Genomic DNA, 15664 nt, shown 5'->3' on the forward strand with positions numbered 1-15664 from the left:
CCCATATGTGGGGGTAAACCACTGTTTGGGCACATGGCAGAGCACAGAAGGGAAGGACCGCCAGATTTTGTTAATAAATTAAATAAATAAATAATCTTTATTTTTATATAGCGCTAACATATTCCGCAGGGCTTTCCAGTTATGGTTTCAGGTGCCATGACCCACTTGGAGAGGCCATGAGGTGCCAAAACAGCAGAACCCCCCATAAGTGACCAGATTTTATGAATTACACCTCTCAATGAATTTATCTAGGGGTGCAGTGATCATATTGATACCATGGGTGTGTCAGAGAATTGTATACCATTGGGTAGCCATGCAGAGAGACTCTGGAGGAATGGAGAACATGTCAGTATGTTTCCATGGACTGTGTGTCCGTGGGCAAAACACACTGACATGTCTATTTTTTTATGTCCACATGGGCCACAAAACATCCAGCACACGTGCATAACACACATGGATCTCATCCATGTGACACGCATCGGCACCAGGGAAGAAGCGTACAGTAAGCACTGTTCCCTGGGTGCTGAACACGACTCTCATCATTCTCCCCTGTTCTGCTGGTGATGGGCATAAGCAGGGGAGAATGATTCTCCACTGCTTGTTCCGATCGCCGGCAGAGCAGGGGTGAATGATGAGAGCCGTGTTCATTACCCAGCGCCAGCGAACAGCCCTTACTGTAACGCTTCTTCCCTGTTACCCATCCTTATGGTACTGATGTAGCACACGCATGCCACACTTGTGCCTCAAGTATTACACACACGGATACTGACCTCTCCGGTACCGGAAATATCTGGACATGTGAAAGAGGCCTTATAGTGGGTTTTTATGTTTGGCTGCTATCACACAGAAAAATAGTTTGTGCATCACCATATTTTGGCCCACAGAGTCATGTTGAGGTCTTGTTTTTTGCGGGTCGAGTTGACGTTTTTATTGGTACCATTTTCAGACATTTTTTGGTTGCTTTTTATTCCCATTTTTGGGAGGCAGAATGAGCAAAAGCCAGCAAATAAGGAATTTCTTTTTAGAGGGGCGTTTATACTGTTCCACGTGTGTTAAAATTGATAATGCTGTTTTATTCGATTACAGCGATACCTCCTTTATATACCGTATTTTCTGGTGTATAAGACGACTGGGCGTATAAGACGACCCCCAACTTTTCCATATAAAATATGGAATTTGGGATATGCATGCTGTATAAGACGGGGGTCATCTTATACGCCCAGTCATCTTATACGGCGTGTGGTTCCCAGGGTCTGAAGGAGAGGAGACTCTCCTTCAGGCCCTTGGATCCATATTCATGTGAAAAATAAAGAATAAAAATAAAAAATATGGATATACTCACCCCTCCGAGAAGCCTGGCTGTCACCGCTGCAAGCGTCTGCCTCCGTTCCTAAGAATTGCAGAGGACCTTCGATGACGTCACGGCCCTGTGATTGGTCCGTGACCGCTCATGTGACCGGTCACCTGACCGTGACATCATCGAAGGTCTTTCACGCTCTGCAATTCTTAGGAAAGGAGGCAGACGCTTGCAGCGGTGACAGCCAGTCTTCTTGGAGGGGTGAGTATATCCATATTTTTTATTTTAATTCTTTATTTTTTACATGAATATGGATCCCTGGGCCTGAAGGAGAGTTTCCTCTCCTTCAGACCCTGGGAACATCCAGGATCGCTTCCTGCACACGCCGTACCCGGCGTATAAGACGACCCCCGACTTTTGGGACAGTTTTTAGGGGTTAAAAAGTCGTCTTATACGCCGGAAAATACGGTAATTTTTTTTTTTTTTATGTTTTGGTGCTTTTATTCAATAAAAACTATTTTATATAAAAAATAATTATTTTGCTTCACTTTATTCTGAGAGCTTTAACTTTTTTTATTTTTCCGCTGAAGGAGCTCTATGGGGGCTTATTTTTTGTGGGACAAGATGATGTTTTCAGAGGTACCATTTTTATTTACATCCGTCTTTTTGATTGCTTGTTATTCCACTTTTTGTGGTATGATGATAAAGCATTGTTTTTTGCCTTGTTTTTTTTATTTTAATTATGTTCACTAAAGGGGTTAACCAGTGGGACAGTTTTATAGGGTGGGTTATTACTGGCACGGGGATACCAAATATGTGTACTTTTATTTTTTAGATTTTTTGTTTCATTCAAATATTTATTTAGTGATAGAATAAATATTGATTTTTTATTATTTTTTATTATTTTTTAAAATAGTTTTACAATTATTTAAAACATTTTTTTTAATTTATTTCTTACTTTTACTCTTTGTACCACAATGGTACAATCATTTTGTGCAGGCTGATTGCTTCTATAGCATGCGGATCTGCATGCTATATAAGCTGTCAGCGCTGCAGATACTACACACTGACTTGAGAGACTTGCTGATCATCACTGCACGTGACAGGAAGTCTTTCAGCTCTGGAGACCTGGATGTCGTCATGATGACATCAGGTCTCCATGGCATCGATTGCGACCCTGCGGCGTGCCGCGGGGTTTCCGATCCAAAGGCAGAGAGGCTGTCAATCTCTGTGCCATCTCCGGAACGCTGCGATCATGTTTGATCGCTGTTTTTCGGGGGTTAAAGTGCCAGAAGCAGTATGTGAAGGCTCCTGGCACTTAGTACAGGTTGTCAGCTGTGAGAATCAGCTGACTCCCGGCCGCGTGCCGCTCATGTGACCGCTCACGCGATTAATCACAAGCCACGACGTCATCGAGGGTCCTAAACTCATTCTTAGGAACGGAGGCTGCCGGTTACAATCGGTAAGGTCCAGGGGCCGCCGGACGGGTGAGTATATCCATATTTTTTATTTTAATTCTTTATTTTTTACATGAATATGGATCCCAGGGCCTGAAGGAGAGTTCCCTCTCCTTCAGACCCTGGGAACCATCTAGGATAGCTTCCGATACTTGTGTCCCATTGACTTGTATTGGTATCGGGTATCGGTATCGGCGATATCCGATATTTTTCGGGTATCGGCCGATACTATCTGATACTTTCAAGTATCGGAAGGTATCGCTCAACACTATTGCTGACTTTTCCAGGCTCCTAAATGAGACTCTTTATTAAACTGTTCTTCCCTTGCATTTTCTAAATTTGAAAGCAAATCCAGAAAATCACCTTGTCTGACTTGGCAAGATTTATTTTACAAATTATGGTGGAAAATAAGTATTTGGTCATTAACAAAAGTTCATCTCAATATTTAGTTATATATCCTTTGTTTGCAGTGACAGAGATCAAACGTTTTCTGTAAGTCTTCACAAGGTTGGCACACACTGCTGATGGTATGTTGGCCCATTCCTCCATCCAGATCTCCTCTGGAGCAGTGATTCCTCTTTCTGGTCTATTATTTGCATGTCATGTATACATAAGATAATGCCAACTTTGTTTTCTTGCCCTATTGTATGCCTGTTTAGTTTTATTGTTACTATATCCCCGTTCACAGAATCGATTTTCTAAATCCATAGCACTCTCAAAATCAGCATCAGAAACCCTAATGAATTGTCCAGTAGGTATAGAGTTAATATCTTGTGGAGGGTGTGCTCTTTCAGCATGTAGAACAGAATTTACGGATGTCTCTTTCAAAAGATGCCTGTTTGTAATATACCATAACCTTCCCACTTCACAGTCACATCAAGGAAATCTATTTTGTCCAAGAGGACTTTATATTTTAACCGTAGATTTTAGTAATTTGTGTTTAAATAATTAAAAAAGGTAGCTAACTGTTGTGGACTTACCTTCCAGATCAAAATACATCGCCAATGTATCGCGCCTAAAAAAGGACGTGGTCCATTGACGAGTGTCGATCCCTCTCCCACAGCCCCAGTAACAGATTTGCATAGGAGGGCACAAAGTCCACACCCTTGTCTCTTCCCTACAGCTTGTAGGTAGAGGGACCCTCCAAAAAAAGGAAAAAAAAATATGTTTCAAAACTAAATCCAAAAGATCCAAAATAAATTTGGCTTCTTCCGGTATCATGCATTTCATGGATAGTGTGAGCGCATTGTGACCACCAGAGTTGATGTGCAAGGCCGGATTAAAGGTGTTGTGATGAAAGGAGCTCGGAGAATCAATACAGCACACACACACACACACACACACACACACACACACACACACACACACACACACACACACACACACACACACACACACACACACGTAGTGTCCACATAAGATTCCACTTTAATTAAATGTGGGATGGGTTAATATACACCCCTGGTAGAAAGGGCTTTATGCCAACAAGCAAGAAACTGTATTTTGGGAATCTGAGATAGTTGTGCCTAAGTGTCTGGTTCAATCCAGAATCTCAGGAACTTGGAATGTGTACATGGGGGTGGGGGGTAGAGGTTTCTGTGCAAAAGTTCTGCGCGATAGATGTACAGCATAAAACGGACACTGAGGAGACAAAATGGACCCCACAATTCCCTCTTTTTGTGATTCTTGAAGACCAAAGATATTCCTGTATTCGCACTTCAGGGGCAAATCTATTCTGCCGGCTTATTAGCTCTTGACTGGATTCCAGATATCAGATAATTATGGGTTTCTTTTTAACTCACAACACCCTTTCCTTTGTCTGGAGGGTTTTCCTTGAAATTGCAGCCTTTTATTCACAAAAGAGAATACATTTAGAACTACCATAAGAATAAAACAAATAAAGAACTGTATTAATGATTGGAAATGGTACTGACTATCTGATTTCCTGAAGACCTAAAACTCATAAAATTACCATACCAGTGATGGTCAGTAAAGTGACTTATAGATGAAATGAATAATGCACAAGCTCATCTTTAACAAAACTCCATCTACCAAAGCTTCTTGTAAAGTTAGACTATAATCCTTTATATGAAAATTGTAATCACGTGCTTTCTACTAATATAGTCTTATGAAAATCTACTTCTAAATTCTCAAGAAAAAAAAAATGTTTCATTATATCACTTCAAACAGATTACAATTGTCAACAGATTATTTCCAATGCTTCCAACACCATTTGGCCAGGGGTTCACCCATAGGTTTTTATCATACATTTTTATCAAAAAGATATATAAAATATATATATTCTCATTTTTGAGAGTTGAATCTTTTACAGTGACTGGCATAAATCCAATTGTCTCTTCCTTCTTACTTCACAGAAGTGAATATAGTCAGCAGGACTTGTTATGGACCGTGGTTTCTGTGCTCCAGGCATTTCCTGGCATGTGTTTTTACCATATCCAGATCTCTAGGTTATAGATAATCTATAATCTTTGTTTTTTTATATAGCGCTAACATATTCCGCAGCGCTTTACAGTTTGCACACATTATCATCACTGTCCCCGATGGGGCTCACAATCTAAACTCCCTATAAGTATGTCTTTGGAATGTTGGGGGAAACTGGAGTACCCGGAGGAAACCCACACAAATATGGGGAGAACATGCAAACTCCTTGGAGATGTTCTGGGTGAGATTTGAACCCAGGATTCCAGCGCTGCAGGGCTGCAGTGCTAACCACTGAGCCACCGTCCTGCTCTCATCATGAGTCCCTTCTAGACTGTTTGGGTCTGGAATGGAAGAAAAGACCTGATTGTGCAGAAATGTTAGCTTATTGTGTAGACTTTGCACATAACAGAGCAACTCATCAGACTTCAGAGTAAGAACCTGAGGAAAATGCAATCCTGTATTCCCTGTCCTCCCGAAAAGTATCTCAAAAGGTGTCAAGGCTGTCTTTTTATTCGGTGTGTCCTACAGAAAACAATACAAGTGGTTAGCGCTGTGTCCAGGGCTTCCCTGTCTCTGCCATTGCTTTCTGTATCTTCAGTTTCATTGCTCCTTTCAGCCATTCCACCTTACCTCTGCTCTGTGGATGGTAAGCTGTGTGGAATGCTTGCTGAACCCCTAAGGAGGTCAGTATCTCTCGTAGGACCTGTGCAGTGAAGTGGGTACCCCTATCATGCTCTATCACCTCAGGAATCCCATACCTGCAGACAATCTCAGCTAGGAGTTTCTTAGTGGTATTTTTCACAGTAGCGTTGGTTACCGGATATGCCTCTGCCCATCCTGAGAACAGGTCAATGCAAGCCAACACAAATGTATAAGTACCTACTTTAGGTAACTATGTAGTCTATTAGTAGCCTTTGGAAAGGTTGCTGACTTGTGCGTGTGCTCTTCTAAGGGTACCGTCACACAGTGGCATTTTCATCGCTACGACGGCACGATTCGTGACGTTCTAGCGATATCGTTACGATCTCGCAGTGTCTGACACGCAGCAGCGATCAGGGATCCTGCTGAGAATCGTACGTCGTAGCAGATCGTTTGAAACTTTCTTTCGTCGCTGGATCTCCCGCTGTCATCGCTGGATCGTTGTGTGTGACAGCGATCCAGCGATGCGTTCGCTTGTAACCAGGGTAAACATCGGGTAACTAAGCGCAGGGCCGCGCTTAGTAACCCGATGTTTACCGTGGTTACCAGCGTAAAAGTAAAAAAAACCAAACCGTACATACTCACCATCTGATGTCCGTCAGGTCCCTTGCCGTCTGCTTCCCGCTCTGACTGTCTGCCGGCCGGAAAGTGAGAGCAGATCACAGCGGTGACGTCACCGCTGCACTCTGCTCTCACTGTACGGCGGCACTCAGTCAGAGCGGGAAGCAGACGGCAAGGGACCTGACGGACATCAGATGGTGAGTATGTACGGTTTTTTTTTTTTTACTTTTACGCTGGTAACCACGGTAAACATCGGGTCACTAAGCGCGGCCCTGCGCTTAGTAACCCGATGTTTACCCTGGTTACCAGCGAACCTCGGCATCGTTGGTCGCTGGAGAGCGGTCTGTGTGACAGCTCCCCAGCGACCACACAACGATTTACCAACGATCACGGCCAGGTCGTATCGCAGGTCATGATCGTTGGTAAATCGTATAGTGAGACGGTACCCTTAGGTGTTTTTACTACTTGGCCTACATTGTGCTGAGCACACACCAGGCATGACTGGACATGTATTGTTGCCTAGGTGCCAAATACAGAGGCTACCCAGGTTGTCATGCACCAGAGCACTCATCTGGGAATACAATGTCTTTTGGGAGGCAGGATCTTTCCTCCTTTTGCCATAGCCCATCCTCCCTGCACTCTGCTCCCAGGTCTGACCACTTTTTCCTCTCCTCCTTCCCAGATATTGACTGAAGCTTGAGAAGAAGCCTAAGGGTATGTGCACACGTCCGGATTTCTTGCAGAAATTTCCTGAAGAAAACCGGAAATTTTCTGCAAGAAATCCGCATTTTTTTTTTTGCGTTTTTCTTCCATTTTTTTTCGCGTTTTTTTTTTAGCATTCTGCAAGCGTAATTAGCTTGCAGAATGCTAAAGTTTTCCAAGCGATCTGTAGCATCGCTTGGAAAACTGACTGACAGGTTGGTCACACTTGTCAAACATAGCGTTTGACAAGTGTGACCATCTTTTTACTATAGATGCAGCTTATGCAGCATCTATAGTAAAAGAGAGAATGTTTAAAAAAAATAAAAAAAATAAAAAAAATGCTTATACTCACCCAGACGATCTCCTCAGCGACGTTCGTTCCTCTTCCTATAGCTGGTGTGTGCGCGCAGGACCTTCCATGACGTCGCGGTCACGTGAGCGGTCACATGACCGCTCACGACCAATCACAAGACAGTGACGTCATCACAGGTCCTTCACCGCACACCAGCTACAGAAACCGAAGCGGCAGCATGTAGCGGAGAGGCGGGAAGACATCGAGGGTGAGTATAGGACTATTTTTTATTTTAATTCTTATTTTTTGACCAATTATATGGTTCCCAGTGCGTGAAGGAGAGTCTCCTGTCCTCCACCCTGGGTACCAACCGCACACAATCTGCTTACTTCCCGCATGGTGTGCACAGCCCCGTGCGGAAATTATACAGATCAATGGACTCCTAGGTGTGCGGAATCCCCTGCAATTCCGCATTTTAATGAACATGTTGCTTTTTTTTCCACGATGCGATTTTTTCACGGAATATATGTTAGCGTTTTTTTCGCGTTTTTATCACGTTTTTATAGCGAAAAAACGCGAAAAAACCGCGAAAAATACTGAACGTGTGCACATGGCCTGAGACTTATCGGCCCTGTTGACTCTAGTTGAGCTGGTTGAGTGGCCTGGGCTGTTAAGACATCGAGATCTGAGATCTGATTCTCTTCCGAGCCTTGCCTTGCACCTAAACAGTAGTTTTCTGCTGCATATGGGGTATTGGTGCTCTCAGAAGAAATTGCAAAACAAATTTTACTCTTAATTTTCTCCAATTACTCTTGTGAAATTACTCCAATTTTCTGCAATTACCCTCATAGAGTATAATATAGCCCCCTCATAGACTATAATGTAGCATCACATAGACTGTAATGCAGCCCCCTCTGAGCATAATGCAGCCTCTCTCTCTCTCACACACGCACACACACGCACACACACGCACACACGCGCACACACGCACACACACACACACACACACACACACACACTGTAAAGCAGCCCCCTCAGAGTATAATGCAGCCCCCACACACACAGTATAATGCATACACATGTATACACATACACACAGCATAATGAAGCCCCCTACATACACAGTATAATGCATACACATAGACACACGCACTCACACACTATAATGCATACACATACACACACAGTATAATGCATATATATATATATATATATATATATATATATATATACACATACATAAACAACAATTGGAACAGCACCCAAAAAATACCTTAATGTAGTGCAAAGCTCTCCCAGCCAGTAGTCCAATGACCTCCAAATAATATAAACAAAAAAAGGAAAAGCAGCACACAAAATAATAAAAAAGTGGACTTCATTGCCTGAACGGCGTGGCAACGTTTCGGATACAAAATCCTTTTTCAAGCAGTGAACACATGAGTGAGACAACTATATGTACAAGACACATGCCAATCTCATTACAAAATTCATGAACTATAATATTCCAAATATAAATAAACTACAGTGAATAGCGATCCATTGTATAAGTGAATCCATGTGAAATAGGATACCTCTAGGTATATAGACTATAGTACATAGTATAGGTATACTATAGTACATAGGTATATAGACTATAGGCATAGTAATAACTATGTACCTATGTAACTATGAGAAAGACAGAGAAGGACATGGCGTCGGCCTTTTTGGCGACACCCCATTATCGAACTCCGGGAGAGCCATGGAGCCTATCACATGCTATATGGCGAGCTTAATGCCAACCCGGACAAATTCCCGGAATATACCCGGATGTTGCAAGACTCTTTTCGGGATTTGCTTGGTTGTGTCCAAGGAGCCATCCGGAGACCGGACACCCAGCTCCGTAGAGCGATTTCTGCAGAGGAATGTCTGCTGGTTACATTAAGGTAAGTAATAATTCTAAAAAAAATGCCAGGCATAATTATTGTTGGTCTGACATGTATTCTTTGTATTTTCCTTTATGTCTTTACCAGAACAACACCATAAATAGAATTGATTGTAATTTATTTTTTATTTATTTTATTACAGATTTCTGGCAACCGGAGAGAGCTTATCATCCCTCCACTTCCAGTACCGGCTTGTAATTTCCACCCTGTCTGGAATAGTTGCGGACACCTGCCGGGCTTTGTGGAACGTTCTCCGGGATGAATTTATACCCATACACACCGGGGACATGTGGATGGGAATTGCTGAGAAATTCTGGAGTGTGTGTGAATTCCCCAACTGTTTGGGTGCGGTGGATGGAAAGCACATACACATTATCAAACCCGCCAGAACTGGATCGGAGTACTTCAACTACAAAAAATATTTTTCTGTTGTGCTCATGGCAATAGCAGATGCAGACTGTCGCTTCATCACCGTGGACATTTGGAGCTTTTGGCTGTGGCAACGATTCCCAGACTTTCAAGAACTCTGATATGGGCCGACGTGTGTATGGCAGAAATTTTAATTTTCCACGGCCACGAACTCTCCCCAACACTCAAGGCCCACCAATGCCATTTGTTATGGTTGGGGATGAGGCCTTTTAGATGTGTGAAAACCTACTGAAGCCATATTCCAGTCGGGACTTGAACCACACTAAAAGGATCTTTAAGTACAGACGGACCAGGGCCCGAAGAACAGTAGAGTGTACCTTTGGAATTCTAGTCTCAAAATGGCTCATTCTTGCAACAGCCATTAATCTAAAAATGGAGACAGTCAATGATGTGGTCAAAGCCTGTGTGGTTCTCCATAATTACATTATGGCTAAGGAGCGACCCAACATTGAACTGGATGAACCAGTTGCAAACCCATTGCCAGATTACCAGCATCACCCGCTGTGGTCAACTGTTGAAGTTGGCCACATGCAGGACCAATTTGCTTCCTTTTTTGATTCTGATATTAGACGTGTGGCATGGCAGGACAATATTGTGTAAAATGTCCTTTTGGGTTTGGGTCTGTACCAGTTAAGTTTTAAATGTTACTAATATTTGTTGTTAATAAACTACGTGTTTTGTTATCTTGACCGTGTCTCCTATGTATTTCCTCTACAAACCACTTAGGTTGTTAGTGGTAAGGTTGTTGACGTCATTGCGTCCTGATTCTGTTCTGCAGTGTTATTGGACGCAGACTGAAGAGAAGATGGCTGTTTACAAAACAGATCTATACTCATCAAGTCAAGTTTCAGAAATAATGAATTCATGATGCACAAATAACAGCCTCATGAATTCACTATTTCTGACACATGTCCAGGTGAGTATAGATATGCCTTGCATGACCTCCATCGTCCCTTCACTTTGTGTGAAATAGATTACGTACAAGGAAGAGAAAATGGAGGTTATACAAGGCAGTTCTCTACTCACCAGGTCAGGTATCATAACTAATGAGTTTTTGGACACATGACCTGTTGAGTATAGTTCTGCTCTGTATTACCGCCATTTTCTCTTCAGTCTGCAACACAAAGTCACAGAGTATCAGAAGGAAGAGATTATGGAGAAAATGCAAGTATTATTTTTTTGGGCTACCTCATATCTCTATACCAAACACACACAACGCTGCAGTGTTTTACTTACTAACTAGTGGAGATATGAGGTGGCAAAAAAATAGTGTGCGGCGCAGTGTTTCGGCACACGGTGTGTGTTGCCGGCGGCGAAATACACAATTAGCCAAACATTATTGGGGGCAAAAAAACATAATTATTTTTTTTTACACAAAAAAATAATTAACTGCTCCTGCTTGGGGTAGAGTGCCGGAAATGGGGGGTATGTAGCTGTGAAGCTTGACTAACTATGGACGACGCAGGGGTGTAAGGAGAAGGGGCAATTAAATTACTGGGATCTGGCAGTTCGGGGATGGGGTTTGACGCATGAGAGGGCAGACACACACTGGAAGAGTGAGACAAACCAAACATTACAGACACATTGGGAGGTGAGAAGGGAGGGACAGCGATAGTCCTGTTTATTTTTTCCTTTCCCTTTTTGGGATCGGCACTGCGGTACGGGGAGCCTCGTTGGGCTCATTTCTAGCGGCCTGGCTGTGGTGGCCGACCTGTCAGGGTCTGTGTGCCGCTGCATAGTTGTGGTGGGGAAGGCCATGCCAGGGTCTGTGTGCTGCTGTTGTTGCATGGTTGTGGTGGTGGGGAAGGCCATGCCAGGGTCCTGCTGCTGCATGGTGGTGGTGGGGAAAGCCATGCCAGGGTCTGGTTGCTGCTGTTGCTGCTGCTGCATGGTGCTGGCAGTGGAGAAGGTCCAAGCAGGAGCAGCAGTTGTCATGGTGGTGGCGGTGGGCTGTCCAACAGCACTCGGTATGGTGGTGGTGCTGTAGTGGTGTCCGGCAGTGCTTGGAATGAAGATGGCTGTGCAGTGGTATGCAGCAGAGGTCGGCATTGAGGTCAAGCGTGACAGTGTAGGCACAGGTGGATATGCCGCCACTGTCTGCTGAAAATACCGACTCTGCTGCATAGCCTGCACATAAGCAGCATTGCAGGCCTGCATGACACCAAGCTGGAGATCAGGAGTAAGGTGTTCCGACATGCCTTGTTCAATTTGATAGAAAAAAATATGTGCTGGCCTCTGGAGGTCGACTTTTACTTGGTCAAGGCTTTTGGTAACCTCCTGGATACGTGTATTCATATGGCTAGTGGCAGTATCCAGTCGTTCACCCATTGCCTTGAGTCCATCATGAAAAACCGAGCTCAAGTGCAAAAACTTGGGCATGAGTGACCTGTTCGAGGCCCTCTGCCGTTGCCGGGAAGAGCCCCCCAAAAAGGGGCAGAGGACCGGGAAAGGGGAACACCTGATGGACCAGCTTCCTGGTCTCCAGTTTGTGTGGCAGGCCCACTTGCTGCAGCGCTGCTGGATGGCTGGGACGGGTCCGTGGCTGTCTGATGAAGGACCGCTCCAGAACCAGGGTTAAGAGTGCTGCTCCATGTGCTGTGAAAAAAAGAAGAAATAAAAAAATTAATACCAAACATTTACAAAACGCCAACTCCTGTGGAATAGAAACATACAGATTATGGCAATACAACACAACCTAATACACCAAAAAAATACTTGCGTTCTCTGGGCAAGGACCGGCCTCAAAAATGCCAGACTGAAGTGGTATTTATATTTTCGGATCCTTGCTCCAGAACCACTAGGAACCCGGCTCTCTTGACGAACGTCGTTATTGAAGCGATCCTTCATCGAACACCAACGTGTTGTTACTTTGAGCACTGTTGAAAAAACAAAAAAGAATGGTTAGACAATGGACTTCTGGCCATGATCACACAATTGTGTGTGATGAGGGAAACTCCTGAGAGTTTCTCTCATCACACACAGTTGTGTGTTCACAGCCAAGGTCACTGCTGCATCACACTGCATTGCAATACTTAAAAAATATATTTCGGACACGAGTCGGGGCGTTGTCCCAGCCATCCAACATCACTTTGGCCACCTCATTCCATAGCCGCCGGATCATCACGCTGTCCGAGTGCTGTGGAACCCGGGTTTCCCACAAAGGGACTCGCTCATGGGCCAGCGAGATAAGGTGGGTCATTTTCAATGAGGTCCTCATCCCGTTCTGGAACCTAAAAAATAAATAAAGACACTAATGTTGGATACATTAACATAAGGAAAAGAAAGAAAACAGAGACAGAAAACTGGCATGAATATTGAAAGTCAAGAAGAAAAAGGGAAAGAAAGAGGAAAGTTAAGAAATGAACATCCAATAGTAAAGTGAAGATACAATAAACAGTCAGCCACGTATACGTACACGCTGCCACCTTGCCACCCGAGTGTGACTCCGCTGCTCCTGCTCAGCCTCTGCCGCAGTGGAAGAAGTGCTCTAAAAAAAGGAAAAAAAAAATTGTCATATGTGTAGATGTGACAGTGAATACTTACCAATCTGAGGAGGTGAGTGCTCACTTCACTGACATGTTCGGCTTGTGCAGGCCCAGGCGATTGCTCCTCCTCAGAAGAAGATGACATTCTGATGCACGCAGAAAGAAAGAAATGGCAGAAAGTAGGACATATAGAGACAGAAAATAGAAAATAAAGACATTGGGTAGGATATACTCACAATGAACAATCAGAGTGTAGATTCCTTCCTGTGTCTGGTCTGCTGCTTCTGCTCTTGTTCCCAGTCTGCTGAGTAGTGACCTGAAAATGTCCACTCCCTCCCTTTATCAGTTTGTATGTGGGGGGTGGCTAATCAGTGTCTAGACATGTTTTCCTGTGGTGCAACGCATGTGTTCACAAACACAAGCAAACACATGTGCTTGCGAACGCATGCGTTCACATAGACAGCAATGCATTTTTTTTGCCGCATTCCTTCCGCTAACAACCGCATACATTTCTAGGCGGCAAATTGACGCCTCTAAAACTACTACATGTAGTGTTTACCGCGCCAAACCGCAGACGACGAAACAACGCTTGCGATCGCAGACACATGCGTCCCTAATGTTAAATATAAGAATACACGACGCATACGGATAATTGCAGAAGAAACGCTGCCTACACAACCGCAAATGTGAAACCAGCCTTAGTTTTTATCTGAATTACATCTATTCATCTATTTTGTAAACTATATTGTCTGATTACAATTCTGATCAGTTTCACTTTATATGCTAATATCTTTGGAATGCTTCAACTAATCCCAGTGATTCTTAGATTTTTTGTGACCCATTTTATGTTAGTGGTAAATTTAGGTCAAAAGTTTGTGTTTATTTATGAAAAAGATCGTAATTTTGGAAAAAATTTGAAATTTTCAGTCTTACAATTTTTATATCCTTGAACCAGTTAGTCATGATGTTCAAAATAATTTATAAATTAAATTTCCCATATGTCTACTTTACATCTACATCATTTTAAAATGTTTTTTTTCTATTACGACGTTAGAAGCAATTTTCAGTTTGAGCAATTTCTGATTTTTCAAACAAAATATTCAAAACCGTCTTTTTAGGGACCACTTCACGTTTGAAGTGACTTTGAGGAGCCTGTATGACAGTAAATATCCAAAAGTATTCTAAAAACTGCACCCCTCAAGGTTCTCAAAACCACATTGAAGATGGTTATTAACCCTTTAGGAGCTTCGCCAGAATTAAAGCATTGTGGAAGTAAAAAAATGAACATTTTAATTTTTCCCACAAAAATTTTATTTTTAGCCCCAAATTTTGTATTTTCACAAGGGTAATAGGAGAAAATGAACTGTACAATTTATTGTGCAATTTCTCCTGAGTACACTGATAGCCCATATGTAAGGAACACTACTGTATTGGAACGGCAGTGCTTGGTAAGGAAGTAGCACCATTTAACTTTTAGAAGGAAAATACATCCAACTCAGTAAATCAATCCCAAATATAGTTAAAAAAAAAATGTATAAAACATAGCATACCATTATATAGAATTACAGAATCTCGTGGTCTGAGTAAGGCTTTTAGCATTGATGTACTATGCTGTTTTTTTTTTGTTTTTTTTCCTTCCTTCCTTGCAAGCTTCATGTCGGCTCTTCCATAGCCAATATCCATGTGAAGTGTCTTCGCTTAGAGGACCTCCAATATGGTGATTCTAACTCTATCCATTTAAATTTGACTTTTGGAGCGCAAAATTGGCTGGAATAGATGTGGGACACATGTCAAGTTTGCAGAGCCCACGCTATGCCTAAACTGTGGAAATCCCGAACTAGTTACCTCATTTTGGAAACTACACACCTCAAGGAATTTATGTACAGACTAGATGGTGGCCCGATTCTAATGCATCGGGTATTCTAGAATATGTATGTCCACGTAGTATATTGCCCAGTGATGTAGTATATTGCCCAGCCACGTAGTATATTGCTCAGCGACGTAGTATATTGCCCAGTGACGTAGTATACAGCACAGAGCCACGTAGTATATTGCCCAGTGATGTAGTATATTGCCCAGTGACGTAGTATACAGCACAGAGCCACGTAGTATATTGCTCAGCGACGTAGTATATTGCCCAGTGACGTAGTATACAGCACAGAGCCACGTAGTATATTGCCCAGTGACGTAGTATATTGCCCAGTGACGTAGTATATTGTCCAGTGACGTAGTCTACAGCACAGAGCCACGTAGTATATTGCCCAGCTACGTAGTATATTGCCCAGCCACATATGTCACAGGTTAAAAAAATAAACATATACTCACCTTCCGCTGGCGCGTTGTAGTTCTGTCACCTGTGTGGGGTGCAGGCGCAGCTT

The 15664-nt window shown here is 43.0% G+C and overlaps 1 protein-coding gene across 3 annotated transcripts in view; it reads left to right on the forward strand.

Moving 5' to 3' along the window:
- The window catches only part of STAT1 (signal transducer and activator of transcription 1), a 2295457-nt gene that overhangs the window by 299777 nt on the left and 1980016 nt on the right, over positions 1–15664 (forward strand). The window lies entirely within an intron of this gene.

This window comes from Ranitomeya variabilis, chromosome 7 (genome assembly GCF_051348905.1).
Source record: "Ranitomeya variabilis isolate aRanVar5 chromosome 7, aRanVar5.hap1, whole genome shotgun sequence".
Classification (NCBI taxonomy): domain Eukaryota; kingdom Metazoa; phylum Chordata; class Amphibia; order Anura; family Dendrobatidae; genus Ranitomeya; species Ranitomeya variabilis.